Source organism: Xenopus laevis, chromosome 6L (genome assembly GCF_017654675.1).
Source record: "Xenopus laevis strain J_2021 chromosome 6L, Xenopus_laevis_v10.1, whole genome shotgun sequence".
In the NCBI taxonomy this organism is placed as follows: Eukaryota; Metazoa; Chordata; class Amphibia; order Anura; family Pipidae; genus Xenopus; species Xenopus laevis.
In genome coordinates, this window is record NC_054381.1 from 53,918,873 (window position 1) to 53,937,251 (window position 18,379).

Sequence of the window (18,379 nt, forward strand, 5' to 3'; positions counted from 1 at the left end):
TAAGGGTAGGACTCCAAGAGCGATTTTGTCGCGATCCGACACGCTGCGACAAAACGCATGCGAATTGTCGCATGCAACAAAAATAAGGTAAGAGATAGAATTGTCGCGTGGTGTCGCAGCGTTGACCCGACGTGGATTGCGACAAAATCGCTCGTGGAGTCCTACCCTAAATTGCAAACTGGAGAGCTGCTGAATAAAAAGCTAAATAACTCAAAAACCATAAATAATAAAAAATTTAAATCAATTGTAAGATTATCAATCTCAACATCATACTAAAAGTTAATTTAAACAACCCCTTTAAGCAATTAGCTCAGAGTTCAAAGCAATCTTTACTTGGGTGTTTCTTATCCCTTCTAAGAACCAACTCACATTTCTCTTCCACTCCATAACCGGACGCTAAACTGTTCTTGGCAATTTTTCCAATCCAGAGACTATTGGACAAAAAAAGATTTTTTTTTCTTAGGATTTGGATAAAGAAATAATATCTGACAATATACAAACTCTGTTGCTAGGGCAACCACTTCCTGTGTCAATTTCAAAGTTAATGTAACTGATGCTGCAAATTTGGAAATTAAGTGACTTAAGTCACTTTTCATCTGCACACCTCCAAAATTTTCAGGGAATCTGTTCTCCAAACTTGTTTAGGAACTATTTTGCATCAAATAAGTGTGACATCTGCTGTGGGCAATCTGAATTCAGCAAATTCCCTTTTAATATAGATGTATTAATATCAATATAATGGTCACCCACTGCAATTGTCTGATTTTCATCATCCCTTTTACAATTTGTTATATTTAAGGGTGCTTAGTTATATCATCTTGCCCCAGGTTTACAGAAAAGGCCAGCTGTGCCAGATTCCTTTTGTATTGTATTTGTATTGCACAAATGAAAATTAATTACAATGTTTAAATAATGTAATTCAGACATTTTCTGAATATAATCAGAAAAAAATTCTGTCCCATTTCTGAAATAATGAAGTGAAAGGGGTTGTTCACCTTTAAATTAACTTTTAGCATGATGTAGAAAGTGATATTCTGAGACAATTTGCAATTGATTTTCATTTTCTATTATTTGTGGTTTTCAAGTTATTTCGCTTATTATTCAGCAGCTCTCCATTTTGCAATTTCTGAACAGAAAAATGAGTAATAAAAAGTAGCAATAACAATACATTTGTAGCCTTACGCAGCACTTGTTTTAGATGGGGTCAGTGACCCCTATTTGTAAGCTAGAATGAGCCAGAAGAAAAAGGCAGATAATTCAAAAACTATAAAACAGAAAAATGAAGTCCAACTGAAAAGTTGCTTCGAATTAGCCATTCTATAAAACATACTTTAACTTAAAGGTGAACCACCCTGTTGAGGCCACTGACAAACAAGCTCCGGATTAACACAAACCCAGAATATTCCCCATTACCTATACCAGCCCCATAGCAGGACGTCTGTGTCAGGGGCCTATCGGATCCCAACTGTGAAGTCTGGACCAAGGAGGAAGCCTCAGGTAAAAGTCCAAGTTCATGGTAACCAGAAAGGGATCAGGAGTAAACGTAGTCAATTTCAGGCAATAGTTCAATAGGCAGGCATAGAAGGACCAAAGTCAAGGTTCAGGTTAGGGTCAAAAAGTCCAGGAATCAGGATACAAGAAACCCCAGGAATGCAACAAATAAATCCTATAATTGGGCATTGAACCCGTGAGCTCGGTTTCCTCTTATTTAAAATTTTGGCGCCAAGCATGTGCTGTCATTGCGCTGGCGTTGTCCCACGTGGCTCATGGGCGCCGCCATATTGGATGTGATGCCGCTGGAGACGGGAACACCATTGTGCGCTCCTGACATTCTGCTGCTGTCCCTTCATATTTTCCCAAAGAATTGTGCTTAAAGGTAATATCTATGCAGTCATGAATTTATTGTATCTGTCTGCATATGCTGTAATGTGTCTTCACTACATAGAATAACATTAACTGGCCATGCAGTTAGCCAGTCCCAAGTGAAACCATAACACACCTCATAGAATGCTGGGTAATAGCCTCTTTAAAATGGGAAATGGTGACAGGATAGGAAGGATTTCGATTTTCTGGAGTTTATAACGTGCTTCTGAACAGCACACCTTCATAACAACTTGGGGGAAATAAATCAAAAGGAAAATAAATATTCATGTAGTTTCCATTAGACAAATCCATAAGGAAAAATGAAAGTACAGGTATGGGATCCATTATCCAGAAAGCTCTGAATTACAGTAAAAAGACCCCTGCAAAACTATACATTTTTGTAAATGACACATTCTGAAGAATCCAAAAAGCTACATTAAAGGCAGTTGTTTTTATGACATTTCTGAAGATCACCTAAAAAAATTACAATTTGCCACATTTATCCCACATCATTTCTTACATACAATTGGAAAACACTCTAAATATTGACTCCAAGGGTCTACTGAAAAGTTTAATGCCCAATATGCATAGATATACCAAAGCAGGTGGCATGTGCGGACCCCAAATGAAAATATTAACTAGTAGTATAAATGCACTAACCAGGCAGATCAAACCTTCCAATGCAGCGAACGTTCCAGCCTAATTACACTTACAGTATTAAAATAACATGTTAACAACCAAGCTATTCACTCACACAGAAAAATAACTACATTTTAGATTGCATTTAGTACATTCCTGTTTTATGTGTTTATGTGTTATGAGGCTACTGTATCTCTGGATACACACAAAGTACTTTGTATATAGGATATTCAGGGCCATACTGGGATGTCCAGGGGCGAACCAGGGTTGTGCTTTCAAGGGCCCTAGTCCACCTTCCCCATCCCCCCATACCCTTTTCTACCTTTCCACTTGACAGTCTGGGGAGTGAGACTGGGTCCAGGAGCAGGCCCTGGGCCTGTGGGGCCTACTGGATTTTTCCCAGTGTTCCACAGGGCCAGTCTGACACAGAGTATAATTATTTTGTCTAGCTTGAATTCTCTCATTTTTAATTTCTGTATCATGAATATTACTATATCTGTTACATACCTATGTATGCAGGTGGATTCTTCAATAGACTTTGTTTTCCACTCAAGTAGATCCCACTCATAGATCTTCCCATGTTATCCAGAAAATACCTGCAATTGCATAAAGCAGTCAATTTGTGGTTTGCTTATGGAATATTACTTAGATATGCTCTGGGTATAGCATTGCTGTGCATATGTCCCTGTGTACTTCTACTGCACAGTGTGGGTATTAGAATGGGACGGGTGTGACTAAAGTGTAATAAATTACAAAAACTGCATTACATAAACTAAATGTTGCCAATATTCAGCGCCAGAAGTAGGGTGCAGTGGTGGGGGACGCTAGGCACTTACCTCTACAATCACTTTACCCTAGTCATGACCCTTGTCCCCTCTTGCCGGCAATGTGCTCTTGTGCGTGCGCGTGCCTGTGGTTGTGCATGTGTGCAGGGGGTGCGAGGGGGCTGGGTAGCTTGGCCTGGCCCTGCCTATATTACCATTGTCAATTTTCTGTGCTGTCCTGGTATCAACGTTTAGGATTTCTGGAGTCCAGCTTCTTTCATCTTTCACACAGAATCTTTCCATTGTAAATGGCTCCAGTGGTTCTTTACTTTAAAGACAGAGAAGCAGACAACATAACCAAAAAAAAAGAATTAAGAAAATAGAGCCCTGCAGTATATAGTTAATTACAATACAAACTACAATACACCTAACTAGACCAGAAAGGGTCCAGGCCTGCCTGGTTCAGGATAATGCATGTGGGATCACAATTTTGAACACACCTTTCCAGCTACTGCCCAGTATAAACCTGGGGCCCCCTCTGATAAACTAAACTATAAATCAATTTTATTTTTAGGATCCCTGATAATTGTACTACCTGCATTCCATATTGGTTGTCCAGCGTAAATGCGTATATAAATGTCTAAAAACAAAACTTTATGAAATCCCACTCTTTTGTTCCAGCCCCAACCACTGGCCGGTAATTTTTTTTGAAATGGTGGCAAACCCTATCTACAAACCAAGCCATTAGGTAGATATAGATTTATAGCTCTGTAATAGTAGGAATATTGGATGCTGCATATACCTACAATTAAATACATCACTGAATGTTCAGGTGTGTAGCAACCAAGCCTTTTTTTCTTCTTCAGTCATGACCCCTGTAGCTGTGGCAGGCCTGGAGTGGGATTTAAAATAAGACCTGTCATTTCAAGTACACAGAGGCCCAAACAGCCTACACCAACCAGATAGTGACTGCCTATATCAGGGGTCCCCAACCTTTTTTTACATTTAAATATAAAAAAAGTTGGGGAGCAACACAAGCATGAAAATAGTCTCTGCGATGCCAAATAAAGGCTGTGATTGGCTATTTGGTGGTTCCTATGTGGACTGGCAGACTACAGGAGGCTCGGTTTGGCAGTACATCTGGTTTTTATACAACCAAAACTTGCCTCCAAGTATTGAATTCAATAATAAGCACCTACTTTGAGGTCACTGGGAGCAACATCCAAGGGGTTGGTAAGAATGAGCAAAAATTTCCAAGAGGTAAAAGTGGTTGTTTATTTACTTTTAGTAAGTGATATTCTGAGACAATTTGCAAATAATTTTCATTTATATATTATTTGTGTTTTTTTAGTCATTTAGCTTTTTACTCAGCAGCTCTCCAGTTTGCAGTTTCAGCAATCTGGTTGCTAGGGTCCAAATTATCCTAGCAACAATTCATTTACAAGACTGGAATATGGGTAGGAGAGGGCCTGAATAGAAAGACCAGCAATACAAAGTAGCAATAACTATACATTTTGTAGCCTTACAAAGCATTTGATTTTAGATGTGATCAGTGACTCCCAGGGCCGGGCCAATCCGTCCAGCAGCCCTAGTCAACCAAGCGGCCACCACCCTCCTCACCAGTATACACATGCAAACACGCACGTGCCATAAATAAGGGTAAATGGAAAGGGGGGGAGGGAGAGTAGAGTGACAGAAGGGAGAGCGGCAGAGGGGAGGACAGAGGAGGGGGGAAGTGCATCAGAGGGGAGGCAGAGGGTCAGAGGGAAGGCGAGGGAGAGAGGAGTGACAGAGGGAAGTGACTGGTGGTAGGCAAAGACCCATTAACAGGTACCTGCTCAGCGCCCCCGTATTGATGTGCTCTAGGTAGGTGCCTCTTCTGCCTACACCTAGTTCTGGCCCTCGTGACCCCCATTTGAAAGCTGGAAAAATTCAGAAGAAGAAAGCAAATAATTCAAAAACTATAAAAAAGAAAAAATGAAGGGCAATTGAAAAGTTGCTTAGAATGAGTCACCCCTTTAATACAACCTTAGTCCCAGAATATACACACTCTAGACACCCAATGGTCAGATCCAACCCTACATTTATAAAGGATAATATATTTCACACAAATTCTATATGTAAATACATAATTACATAATAAATACATACATATTGATATGCAGAGGCAAATTGGCTAATGCAACAAGTTTGGGGGGTGCGAGTGACGTGCTGAGGGAACTTGTTGTACAGAGGCAGTTACAAGTTTGGGCCGCAGGGAAGGGGAGTGCAGGTGGAACTCGAGTTGTGCAAAGTCAGAAGGAAAGTTTTTACAAGTTGGGAAGGTGTGGAGAGGGGTAAATTTGACAAGTTTGGGCCGCAGGTGGGGTTGGTGCTGGCGGTGCTTGGCATTCTCTACCTTGGCAGAGGGCTCTGGGAACAACTCCAGGGGCACGTGCAATTTATCCTTAGACCTGATCTTCTGAGGATTGGTTCTAAACAGCAGACTTACAACAATTACATGTCTGCTGTTTTGCCTTTTCCTAGAAGCCCCCCCATAATTTCCTACTGGATACACTCTACAAGCCTTCTACAGGTGTCTCCCTCCAGCAGACCTATTTTACACACAACACACATTTATGCAAGCTTTCCTTTTTCTAATTTTACAGACTTATTCACACTTTGGCACATATAAACTCACACACACATGTATACAGAGTTATATATGCACTCACACAACTTAAGCAAGTGTAAAATATGCGCACACACACAAAAAAGTACTTGTTTCCTTACTTTTTTTTTTTGCTTTTGCTTTTACATATGTTATATGTTGAATAGGAAAGCAAAGAACACTAGAAATTCCACAGAACTTGCCATTTTTACAATATCCCAATTTGGAAACAAACATCATGCCAAGGACAGCAGCAACACACAGAAACTGGCGCAGCTCGTCTGTCAATACAGTCCATTTTAGGATGAACTCAGGAATGAGCTACGTATGTGCTACAGGCTCTCTCCCTCTGTCACAATTCCCACCTCCCCAACGTTAGCATTTAGTCATGTATCTGCCCTATTCCATTGGATCTTACCCCCTCCATGATCTCTACATCTAAGTCAGGCGTCAGGCTTCCTTCAACTTACTTGCAGCATCGAGTATTCCTGCCCTCATTGGCATCTAAACTGTACGACTCAGATTCCCCACCTTAGCAGGTCTCAGCCAATGGCCTTCCAGCAGAGGGTGGGAACATTTATGTAAACCAATCAGCAAGCAGTACTGATGCAGATGAGCCAATCAAAAATGACTGCCCTCTGTCGGATCTGATTGGCTGCAACTATGGTGGGGCGGGACTTTCTGTCAACAAGGAAAGCAAAGACGGATTATGAAGGGGAAAACATATCGTGCAGGAGAAATGACATGGAGGAGCCTGCAGATGTCTATACCTCAGGTAGGATTAAAGACACCTGTCCCCAGGACATACAAGTAACTTAGAAGGAGGGATAGAGGAGGGTGCATGAAGCATATGGGGAGGGAGGATAGAGGTGGGCGGGGTTAGGGGCGGTGCCGCAGGGCAGAGAGTAGAAATAAGGGATGACACAGGGAGCGAGGGAATAATCAGTGTGAATAATTGAATGTTAACATTGGGGAGAGCTAACCTTATGGAGGCAGATGTTTTGCAGGTGAAATGAGTGTTACTGGAAGCTGTCCCCACAGAGACACTGACTGTACTGCCTTATACATGTGACACATGGGAGACATGGGGGTGGAGTTCTCAGGACTTTCTAGTTCTTGCCAAGGGGAGTACGTAAAACAGCAAATGAATTGCTGAGGCAGCTGGGAGTTGTAGTTAACAAGTGCTGCTTAGTGAAGGAGTAACTTAGGGACAGCGGCTTGAAAACCAGTGAAAGGGGGCGGTGCTGTGTTATGCAAAGCCACACCCCCTGTTTTCTATTGGCCCGCGGAGCCAGCAGCTGACATAGAACGTGTCTGACAAACTTGCCGAGCCAGGTATGCTGATGGGAAAATAGATGAACAATTTTGAAGGCAGTTTTGTGTTTCAGGGACCAGGGTACAGTACAGCTGTGTTACATTTGTACATGTGATGATATCCTTACATATTGCTATTGCTCTCCCTGCTTTGTACAGACGTTTAGTTGAGGGGGGTGTGTCAGGGATGGGCTCAATATGTCAGGCAAGTGGTTTCTAGTCATGTGTGAATATGATTCACTGGTATAGCGGCAAATGGGCATGGGAACCAAGGGATAATATGGGGTGCCCTTTTTATTCAGTACAACTGCCCACGTGCTGTACCAGCCAATGCACACAGCCCTCTGAAGCCACACCCCCAGGAATGACAGTTAAGTCAGTTGGAAGGAGGAAGTCCGCCTTTCTGAAGCCACGCCCACAGAAATGACAGTTAGGTCAGTTGGAAGGAGGAAGTCCTCCTTTCTGAAGCCACGCCCACAGCAATGACAGGTCAGTTGGAAGGAGGAACCAGGAGGATGGACTGCTGGTTGTGTGGTCTCGCTAGAATCCTGTAGCGTGTACCCCAATAATGGCAGGAAGGTGAGATATTATCTTTTTATAGTTATATTGCAGCATGTGTTAAAAAAATATGATCATCAAGGTTATCTTTTTGATTAACTAAATTGAGCCTAACTTCTGGGGTAAACTGTTCAGCAGACAGCAATGACATTTAGTTTAAGGAGTAATCAGATGGATTGCTGATTGTGTGGTCTGACTAGTGGGCAGGAGCACATACCCCAATAATGGCAGGAATGAAGGCAGCGGAGGGGACGACTGAAAGGTGGTGGGTAAGGAGAAAAGGGAAAGAATCAAGGTTAACTTTTTGTTTAACTAAATTATGCCTAATTTCTGGTCTGACCTGCCCAGCAGATAGTGATGACAGTTATTGGCAGGAGAAATCAGGTTTGCTGGTTTGCAGCATGTTTCCCAGTGTGGCTAAATTCTGGGTTGAGCAACAAGTAGCATGTGTCTATCTTCTATGTCTGGTTGGGAAATAATATCTGTGATTATGTGTAGGGGTGTTGGAATTATGTTTACATATTATAAATATCACTATTACTGTAGCTAGTAGCCCAGCAGATAGTGATGAGTCTGACAGTTATTTCCGTTGGTTGGAGAAATCAGTAGGATGGTTTAATGTAATGATTTGGTGCTTTGTTAATTGATGCTATCAGTTTTTTTTCTGTAATGATTAATTTTGTATATTATTTTAATTCCCAATTAAAAAAAATCCCAATAATGGCAGGAAGGTGAGATAGTATCTTTTTATAGTTATAGCAGCAAGGGTTGACAAAATACACATAACCATCAAGGTTAACTTTTTATTTAAATAAATTATGCCTAATTTCTGGGCTGAGCTGCCCAGCAGAAAGTGATGACAGTTATTTCCGTTGGCAGGAGAAATCAGGTTTGCTGATTTGCAGCGTTTTCCCCAGCGTGATTAAATTTTGGGTTGAGCAACAAGTCGCATGGGCCCATCTTCTGTGCCTGGTTGGGAAATAATATCTGTGTTCATATGTAGGGGTGTTGGCATTATATTTACATAGTTATGAATATCACTATTACTGTAGCTAGTTTATAGGGATTTTACTTCCATAGCACTAAATTTAGCAATAAATCCATAACGTGCTGCATGATATATATGAGAAATGTCAGGGTTATTATAACAGCAGTGGCAGTGTGTGCAGTGTGTTGATGGTGGGATTGAGAAATAGAAATGTCCTAATCTGTCACATGGTATGTCCTCTGAATATATATATATATATATATATATATATATATATATATATATATATATATATATATATATATATATATAAAGATAAAAAGACCAGCAACACCAGGTTTTTTTGCAAGTAGAAAAAGTGTTATTGCATATGTAACCGACGTTACGTTTCGGTCCCTTTTGGGACCTTTCTCAAGGTTTGAGAAAGGTCCCAAAAGGGACCGAAACGTAACGTCGGTTACATATGCAATAACACTTTTTCTACTTGCAAAAAAACCTGGTGTTGCTGGTCTTTTTTATCTTTATATACTGGTCTTACCGAGCACCCAGGCAAAGGACTTGGAACGGAGTGCTGTCCACTACTATAAGATATATATATATATATATATATATATATATATATATATATATATATATATATTGGGTGGTTAAATGCTAGTACAGTTACCCATAGAGAACAATAAGGAAATAGTTCTGATACGTCTACTACAAGGAAGATTTTGATTGGTTGCTATTGGATTATGTTCTGATGCAGTTACTGTTTTTATAGTAAAAAAATATTTTTTGTGTTAATTTTTTTTTTTTACCCCAACAGCTACTGCTGCTAGTAAAGGCTGGTTCATTCCAGAGGAAAAGGATAAAGCTCCAGACAAAAATACATGGCAAGGTAAGTCAGAATTATTAAAAATGTTATCAGGTCCCAAAGCAGCAGTGGCAGCTCACTCAGAAATTGTTATTTTAGGTACTTACACACTAGGCCCCTGGCACCAGGACCGCCATCAGAAATCGCAGGGCCCCATAAGACAAAATTTCCTGGGCCCCCTGGGCTGCGCCCACCGCAAGCCCCACCTACAGGTCTGCCCTCCCCAACCCACAGGTTTGCCCCCCACCACACAGTAAAAAAACTAAAAAAATATTGGTGGCTAGGGTTCCCACATGTTAATAAAAAATAAAAATTGGTATTGGTGGGCAGGGTCCCCCATAAAAAAACATTTGTGGCCACGGCCCCCCCATTAAGAAATATTGGTGGCTAGGACCCCACATGAGAAAAGAAAATTGGTGGCCAGGCCCCTCCCCACATTATAAGAAAATTGGTGGCCAGGGCCCCTTAAAACCCATGCCTTCCCGAAGTCAGCAGCTCTCAGAGAAATGGGGGGCCCGGCTAATCAAGTAAGTGTGGCATGGCCTTACCCTCGGGGCCCCCTACAACTCTCCCCCCTGTCCCCCCCTGATGGCGGCCCTGCCTGGCACACAGGACATTTTGTTTGCAGCTGAGGCAGAGGACAGTGCCCCTTACTACTCCTTACTGCTCCTTATACTAATCATCAACTAGGTCTGTAGTGAACGCATACAGAACAGTGACAGACAGATCTCAGTGCTCAAGCTTTCAAGCTACTGGTTTAGTTGGGGATCCTCCTGTCACTGTTCCATCTCATCTTTGTTCAATTACATTCTTGTCATTAGTATTAGGCGCAGTGACAGGTATAGAAGGCAAGTGTTCTGCCCTGAGAGCAAATAACAAAAGCCTAAGTGCTGTATGGGCATTTAGGTGCCTGTCATTTCCAGGGGGTGCCTGCCATGAGGCAAAGAGAGAACCTTTTCTCAAACGGCATTGCCCTGCAAGTTACCAGAGGCGACAAAAAGCCAGATTTAAAAAAAAACGCAATTGCGCTATCTGCCCTAACGATGGAATCATTCTTTATTCACTTGCTGGCATTTTCATGTGCATATTTGTCAAAGGTTTAAAACAGAGATTATTTTATAATGCTGCATAGGTAAATAGTGAGCAGGGAAGTTCCTTTCTGGCAAATTGTGGTGAATTCTATTTGCCTCTAAATTAAAAAACAACACATTAGGTTTTTATTTATTAAAGAGTAAATGGATTTTACCTTAGTTCTCTAGAAGGGAACTCCCAAATTCTCCCTTACCTTAGGGGCGTATTTTTGAAATGGGGGAAATAGGGCAAACTCTGTTTTAAAATCTTAATATCCTAAAAATTGTATATGTGTGAACAGAGAACTAGTGATCTGTGCCAAGCTTTATTTTTATGCTTTATTATATTTTTCCTTATTTATCTCTAAATTGCTAGAGATGTATATACAAATCTGGTAAAGTGTGAGTGCTTACTATAAATGGTGATACTGCTTTCTTGAGAGAGAATTTAAATGTCAAATATATTGCAATGTGATTTTATTTCAGTTTAGCTGTGGGAGTAATGCCAATGCTCTGTCTATATATTTTCAAATATTGTATACTTTATTTTGTTTAATATTAGAATATTTGAGGAGCATGTTCATGTATGGCACAACGGCACAATGCATACCCCCCATCCCCGGGAATTTATGTCCTGCAAAATCATTCTTGCTAAGTAAAGTTTTTTTGTAGTGGTGGTAGCAAGTTTATGATTGGTGTTCAGTTTATGATGTAGTTGTTTTTAGTGTTTATTTAATGCGTTGGCTGTTGGTGTGTTTATTCTCTACTTATGGAGCATTACAGCATAGAGGTGTAGTAACTGAGCCTAAATTTGTCAGCCTTTATGGATTGTTTTCGAGCCCAGTTTTTGGAGGGGCTGCCCGGGTGAAAAGTGCCTTTCCGGATTTCCAAATCACAGGACATTGAAGTGAATGACATGGTGATCAGGCAATTGCTGATCGACACGTCACTGGCCCGCCCTTGACGTCATCTGGCCCGCCCCCCAACATCACCTCCCTGCCCTCGACGTTATCCGTCGTATGCCCCCAACATCATCCGACCCAAACCCCGACTTCACCGGCCGGCCCCTGCCAGGTTCCCCCATGGAAGAAAGGTGGCAACCCTACATTCAGAGGCGGAGAGTGGTGGCGTCAGTGGGGGCAACATGTGTGTCTGGGGCATTTCCTTGGCACACAGGTTGCTCCCTGGCCCTTTCATTTGCTCTAAGTTCATCGTGGAGCAATGCGAAGGGACTCGCTGACAATTTTTTTCACTTGTGACTTGAAATAGTATTGCGCTTGGTCTACATCCACATCTTGTTTTGCACATGACCAAATATGTACAATATTGTCGTTATTGTATTGGATTTATCTCTTGCAATTTCTGTTTCATGGGTATGTTTTTGCTAATAGTTTATTGTATTTCCTGTTTTCTCATTTTTTTGTCCAGTTTATTGCTTTCAAATATGTATGTAAAGTTATGGTTGCTAAGAATGCGTCTAAATGCAGTGGGTGTCTTTTTGAGGTTTCTATATTTCTTTATGTTCTTGTGGTGGTCATTGAAACTTGATGCGGTGTGGACATAGGCGCAATCAGGCATTTTTGCTTATTATTACACATACGGATAGGATTGCCACCTTTCTGGATTTCACCCGCACAGCCCAGTTTTTGGAGGGGCTGCCCGGGTGAAAAGTGCCTTTCCGGATTTCCAAATCTGGACAGGACATTGAAGTGAATGACATGGTGATCAGGCAATCGCTGATCGACACGTCACCGTCCCGCCCTTGACGTGATCTGGCCCGCCCCCCAACATCACCTCCCTGCCCTCGACGTTATCCGGCATTTGCCCCCAACATCATCCAGCCCAAACCCAGACTTCACCGGCCTGCCCCCTTCCAGGTTTCCCCATGGAAGAAAGGTGGCAACCCTACATTTGGGACAGAGAGTTGTAGCGTCGGTGCGGGCAACATGTGTGTCTGGGGCATTTCCTTGGCACACAGGTTGCTCCCTGGCCCATTCGTTTGCTCTAGGTTCATCGTGGAGCAATGCGAAGGGACCCGCTGACAATTTTTTTCACTTGTGACTTGAAATAGTATTGCGCTTGGTCTACATCCACATCTTGTTTTGCACATGACCAAATATGTACAATATTGTAGTTATTGTATTGGATTTATCTCTTGCAATTTCTGTTTCTTGGGTATGTTTTTGCTAATAGTTTATTGTATTTCCTGTTTTCTTATTTTTTGTCCAGTTTATTGCTTTCAAATATGTATGTAAAGTTATGGTTGCTAAGAATGCATCTAAATGCAGAGGGTGTCTTTTTGAGGTTTCTATATTTCTTTATGTTCTTGTGGTGGTCATTGAAACTTGATGCGGTGAGGACATAGGTGCAAAAAGGCATTTTTGTTTATTATTGCACATACGGATAGGGTTGCCACCTTTCTGGATTTCACCCACAAAGCCAGATTGGCTGCCCGGGTGAAAAGTGCCTTTCCGGATTTCCAAATCCGGACAGGACATTGAAGTGAATGACATGGTGATCAGGCAATCGATGATCGACGCGTCACCGGCCCGCCTTTGACGTCATTTGGCCCCCCCCAACATCACCTCCCTGCCCTCGGCGTTATACGCGTCTGCCACCAACATCATCTGGCCCACACCCGACTTCACCGGCCCGCCCCCTGCCAGGTTCCCCCATGGAAGAAAGGTGGCAACCCTACATTCATGGGCAGAGAGTGTTTGCATCAGTGGGGCTTGTAGCTTGAAATCTAAAGCCATAATAGGGGACCCCGGGTTCCAAACTTCGGGGGCCAGCACAGTGCTCATGAGCAAACTGCACTCAAATATGGGCACCGCATATCATTATTTCACTTTGGGGGCCGGACAGATCAGGGAGCCGGTCTGGGCCATGAGGGCCATTTTTTTACAATGTCCCGCCAGCTCAGTCCTACCCTGTCTTCATTTAATTTCACAAGGACTCAGGCAATATGCCAGCTTTTACTTAGTAGGTGGGAAAGTCAGGGATACATTTCCAAGTGAATGTAAATAAATTAAAAGTCTCTGTTGAGTAAATATGAAGGGTGAAATTGTTTTTGTGTGCATTGTTTGACCAAAAGGTGAAAATGAATTATTCTTTGGAAGCAAAAGCATTGTTATGCAAACGTTTATTGTTTGGGCACTGGCCCATGGGACATTTTCAGGCACCTTGAATATTTATTAGCTCAGGAGGCAGGTCTCTAATGCTCAAAGTCCACTCCATTGACTGCTATGGCATTTTTAATTGAAATCAGTTGTCAAACAATTGTTACTTGGAAATGTGCACTGCCGTGTTTCTTAGTGATCTCCCTCTACTACCACAAAGAAGTGTTTTGTATTTGAAAGACTGCAGGATAACAATGCATCATGTTTAATATTTTGTATAAGTCAATGGAAGAGGAACCGTGGTCTGTGCTGGGTTTAACCCTAAAATCTGCTAAATTTGGTGTTTTCAAATAAAACTTTAAAAAAATACTAGGGGTAGGCAGAAAAATTTTGAATAGGTACCTGCCCAGCGCCGCCACATCTTTGTGCCCTAGTTCCCTGCTTTGTTCTTAGACATATAAACTGTGTAGCACAATGAGGGCAGACTAATAATCATTAATATTTATATTAGCATCAGGCATAATCACAGCACAGTGACTGAACAGACAGATGGTCTTGAGAGCAGGCAAACAATAATATATCTATTTATGGAGGACACTCTGTGCTTCCAGCAGCCACAAGCAGAGCAGGCCCACAGACTGTGAGTCACGGATAGCAGCCAGCCAGGCTTGGAGGAGGGCGGCCATGACCCTGCGCAGCCTCCAAGTGGGTCCCAGGGTTACGGCACATCATGTGGGGTAGGTACCAATGTGGGGGTGGAGTTAAGGGACCTCATTTTAGTTGAGGTAAAGAATAGACTGGCACCATTTTAGGTAGGAAGAGTAAAGTCCCCAAATGCCCTCCATGAGTTTTGAGGGGTGGTGGGCTGCAGAGTCTACATGCTAGTTGTCACTTTGGTGGCTGGGAAGCATTTGGGGAGGACCGGAGGCAGGTCGGTGAAGTGGACAAATGGGGGCATTGTCACAGCTATTGGCGGGACCCTTGTTAGTCTGGCAGGGGGTGAGAGCGGGTGCCACAAGTCAGGTGTTTTTTGGCCAATGGTTTAACCCCTAAGGTGGGTTGCCAGAGTTGGTGGCAACTTAGTACAGGATATGGTTGGGCCCTTGGGAGTTAGCGCTCAATAGCAGTGGCTATTGGAGTTACCGAGTCAATGGATGGCATTTTGTCTCTGAGCCAAGAGGTTGCGGCTAGAGGAGATCAAGGGCTAGTGTTGTGAAGGTCAGACTGACGGGGGCTCTATATTGCTGCACATCTATGGATATAATACCTATATAATCTACAGTCTGGTCATTTCCCTATGGGACCAGACTGTAAATTATATATGTGACGTCAGAACGTGCCGTTTATAAGATAGAGACATCACTTGCCGCTGCTGCTCTCTTCCTCCACTGCGCCCTGCTTCTGTAATTCCCTGGCTCAGCTATTTCTTAAAGGACAAGAAAAGGCTTCTTTTGAAAGTCACATTATATTAAAGAGGTCCCTTGTGTGTACCTAATCGCTAACTTGTTTTTTTTAAATACTGCTTGATGATGTTTGCAGTACTAATTAATAACTCGTTAACTTAATTGTCTACTACTAATTAACTTGTTAACTGAATGTTTCCACTACTAATTAAGAACTCGTTAACTGAATGATGTTTGCACTGCTAATTACTAACTTGATAAATGAATGATGTTTTTCACTATTAATTAATAAATCGTTAACTGAATGATGTTTGCACTACTAATTAATAACTTGTTAACTTAATTGTCTACTACCAATTATTAACTTGTTAACTGAATGATGTTTACACTACTAATTAATAACTTGTTAACTTAATTGTCTACTACTAATTAATAACTCGTTAACTGAATGATGTTTTCCACAACTATTTAACAACTCATTAACAGAGTGATGTTTCCACGACTAATTAACTTTTTAATTAAATGCTGTTTGCACTACTAATTAATGACTCATTAACTGAATGATGTTTTCCACTACTAATTAATAACTTGGTTACGGAATGATGTTTTCCACTATTAATTAATAACTCGTTAAGTGAATGATGGTTTCACAACTAATTAAAAACTTGTTAACTTAATTGTCTATTACTAATTAATAACTCGTTAACTGAATGTTTCCACTACTAATTAATAACTTGTTAACTGAATGATTTCTTCCACAACTAATTAATGACTTGTTAACTGAATTATGTTTGCACTACTAATTAATAACTTTTTAACTTAATTGTCTGCTACTAATTAATAACTTGTTAACTGAATTATGTTTCCATTACTAATTAACTCGTTAACTGATGTTTTTCACTACCAATTAATGACTTGTTAACTGAATGATGTTTGCAGTACTAATTATTAACTAGTTAACTTAATTGTCTGCTACAAATTAATAACTCGTTAACTGAATGATGTTTTCACTACTTATTAATGAATCGTTAACTGAAAGATGTTTCGACCACTAATAACCCATATCAATGTTTCGACTACTAATTAATACAGTGTTAACTGAATGTTTCCACTACTAATTAATAACTCGTTAACTGAGTTAAGTTTTTCACTACCAATTAATGACTTGTTAACTGAATGATATTTGCACTGCTAATTAATAACTCTATAAATGAATGCTGTTTTTCACTACTAATTAATAAATTGTTAACTGATGTTTGCAGTACTAATTAATAACTCGTTAACTGAATGATGTTTTTAACTTCCAATTAATGACTTGTTAACTGAATGATGTTTGCACTGCTAATTAATAACTCTATAAATGAATGATGTTTTTCACTACTAATTAATAAATCGTTAACTGAATGATGTTTCGACCACTAATAACCCATATCAATGTTTCGACTACTACTTAATACATTGTTAACTGAATGTTTCCACTACTAATTAATAACTCGTTAACTGTGATGTTTTTCACTACCAATTAATGACTTGTTAACTGAATGATGTTTTCACTGCTAATTAATACCTTGTTAACTTAATTGTCTATTAATTCATAACTTGTTAACTGAATGTTTCCTCTTCTAATTAATAACTCGTTAACTGAATGATGTTTTCCACAACTAATTAATAACTCGATAAATGAATGATGCTTTTCACTACTAATTAATAAATCGTTAACTGAATGATGTTTCGACCGCTAATAACCCATATCAAAATTTTTGACTACTGATTAATAACTCGTTAACTGAATGATGTTTGCATTAATAATGAATATCTCATAACTTAATTGTCTACTACTAATTAATAACTCGTTAACTGAATGATGTCTTACACAACTAATTAATAACTCGTTAACTGAATGATGTTTGAACTACTAATTAATAACTCGTTAACTTAAATGTCTACTTCTTATTAATAAATTGTTAACTAAATGATGTTTAAACTACTAATTAATAACTCGATAACTGAATGTTTTTCATTACTATTTAATAACTCATTAACTGAATGATGTTTCGACCACTAATAACTGATAAGAATGTTTCGGCTACTAATTAATAACGCGTTAAATGAATGGTGTTTTCCACTACTAATTAATAACTTGTACACTGATGTTTTTCCATTTTAATCAATGACTTGTTAACTGAATGATGTTTGCAGTACTAATTATTAACTCAACTTAATTGTCTACTACTAATTAATAACTCGTTAACTGAATGTTTCCACTACTAATTAATAACTCGTTAACTGAATGATGTTTTCCACAACTAATTAATAACTCGATAAATGAATGATGCTTTTCACTACTAATTAATAAATCGTTAATTGAATGATGTTTCGACCGCTAATAACCCATAGCAATGTTTCGACTACTAATTAATACATTGTTAACTGAATGTTTCCACTACTAATTAATAACTCATTAACTGAATGATGTTTTTCACTGCCAATTAAGGACTTGTTAACTGAATGATATTTGCAGTCTAATTAATAACTCGTTAACTTAATTGTCTATTAATAACTTGTTAACTGAATGTTTCCACTACTAATTAATAACTCGTTAACTGAATGATGTTTTCCACAACTAATTAATACCTCGATAAATGAATGATGCTTTTCACTACGAATTAATAAATCGTTAACTGAATGATGTTTCGACCGCTAATAACCTATATCAATTTTTCGACTACTAATTAATAACTCGTTAACTGAATGATTTTTGCATTAATAATTAATATCTCATAACTTAATTGTCTACTACTAATTAATAACTCGTTAACTGAATGATGTCTTACACAACTAATTAATAACTCGATAACTGAATGATGTCTTCCACAACTAATTAATAACTCGTTAACTGAATGATGTTTGCACTACTAATTAATAACGTGTTAACTTAATTGTCGACTTCTAATTAATAAATTGTTAACTAAATGATTTTTGCACTACTAATTAATAACTCGTTAACTTAATTGCTACTAAATAGTAACTCGTTAACTGAATGATGTTTTCCACAACTAATAACTCGTTAACTGAATGATGTTTGCACTGCTAATTAATAGCTCTATAAATGAATGATGTTTTTCACTACTAATTAATAAATCGTTAAC

General features: G+C 39.8%; 1 long non-coding RNA gene across 2 annotated transcripts; it reads right to left on the reverse strand.

Annotated features, from left to right (window-relative positions):
• Nucleotides 1–2,314: 2,314 nt before the first annotated feature.
• Nucleotides 2,315–6,456, reverse strand: LOC121394613. 2 transcript variants are annotated; one of them, XR_005961831.1, is made up of 4 exons: nucleotides 6,387–6,456; nucleotides 5,101–5,188; nucleotides 3,482–4,158; nucleotides 2,315–3,098 (listed from the first exon to the last, which is right to left on the reverse strand). It is a non-coding gene; the product is annotated as an uncharacterized LOC121394613 (long non-coding RNA). The 2 variants fall into 2 exon arrangements; XR_005961830.1 differs by having other exon boundaries at nucleotides 6,335–6,456.
• Nucleotides 6,457–18,379: the final 11,923 nt, after the last annotated feature.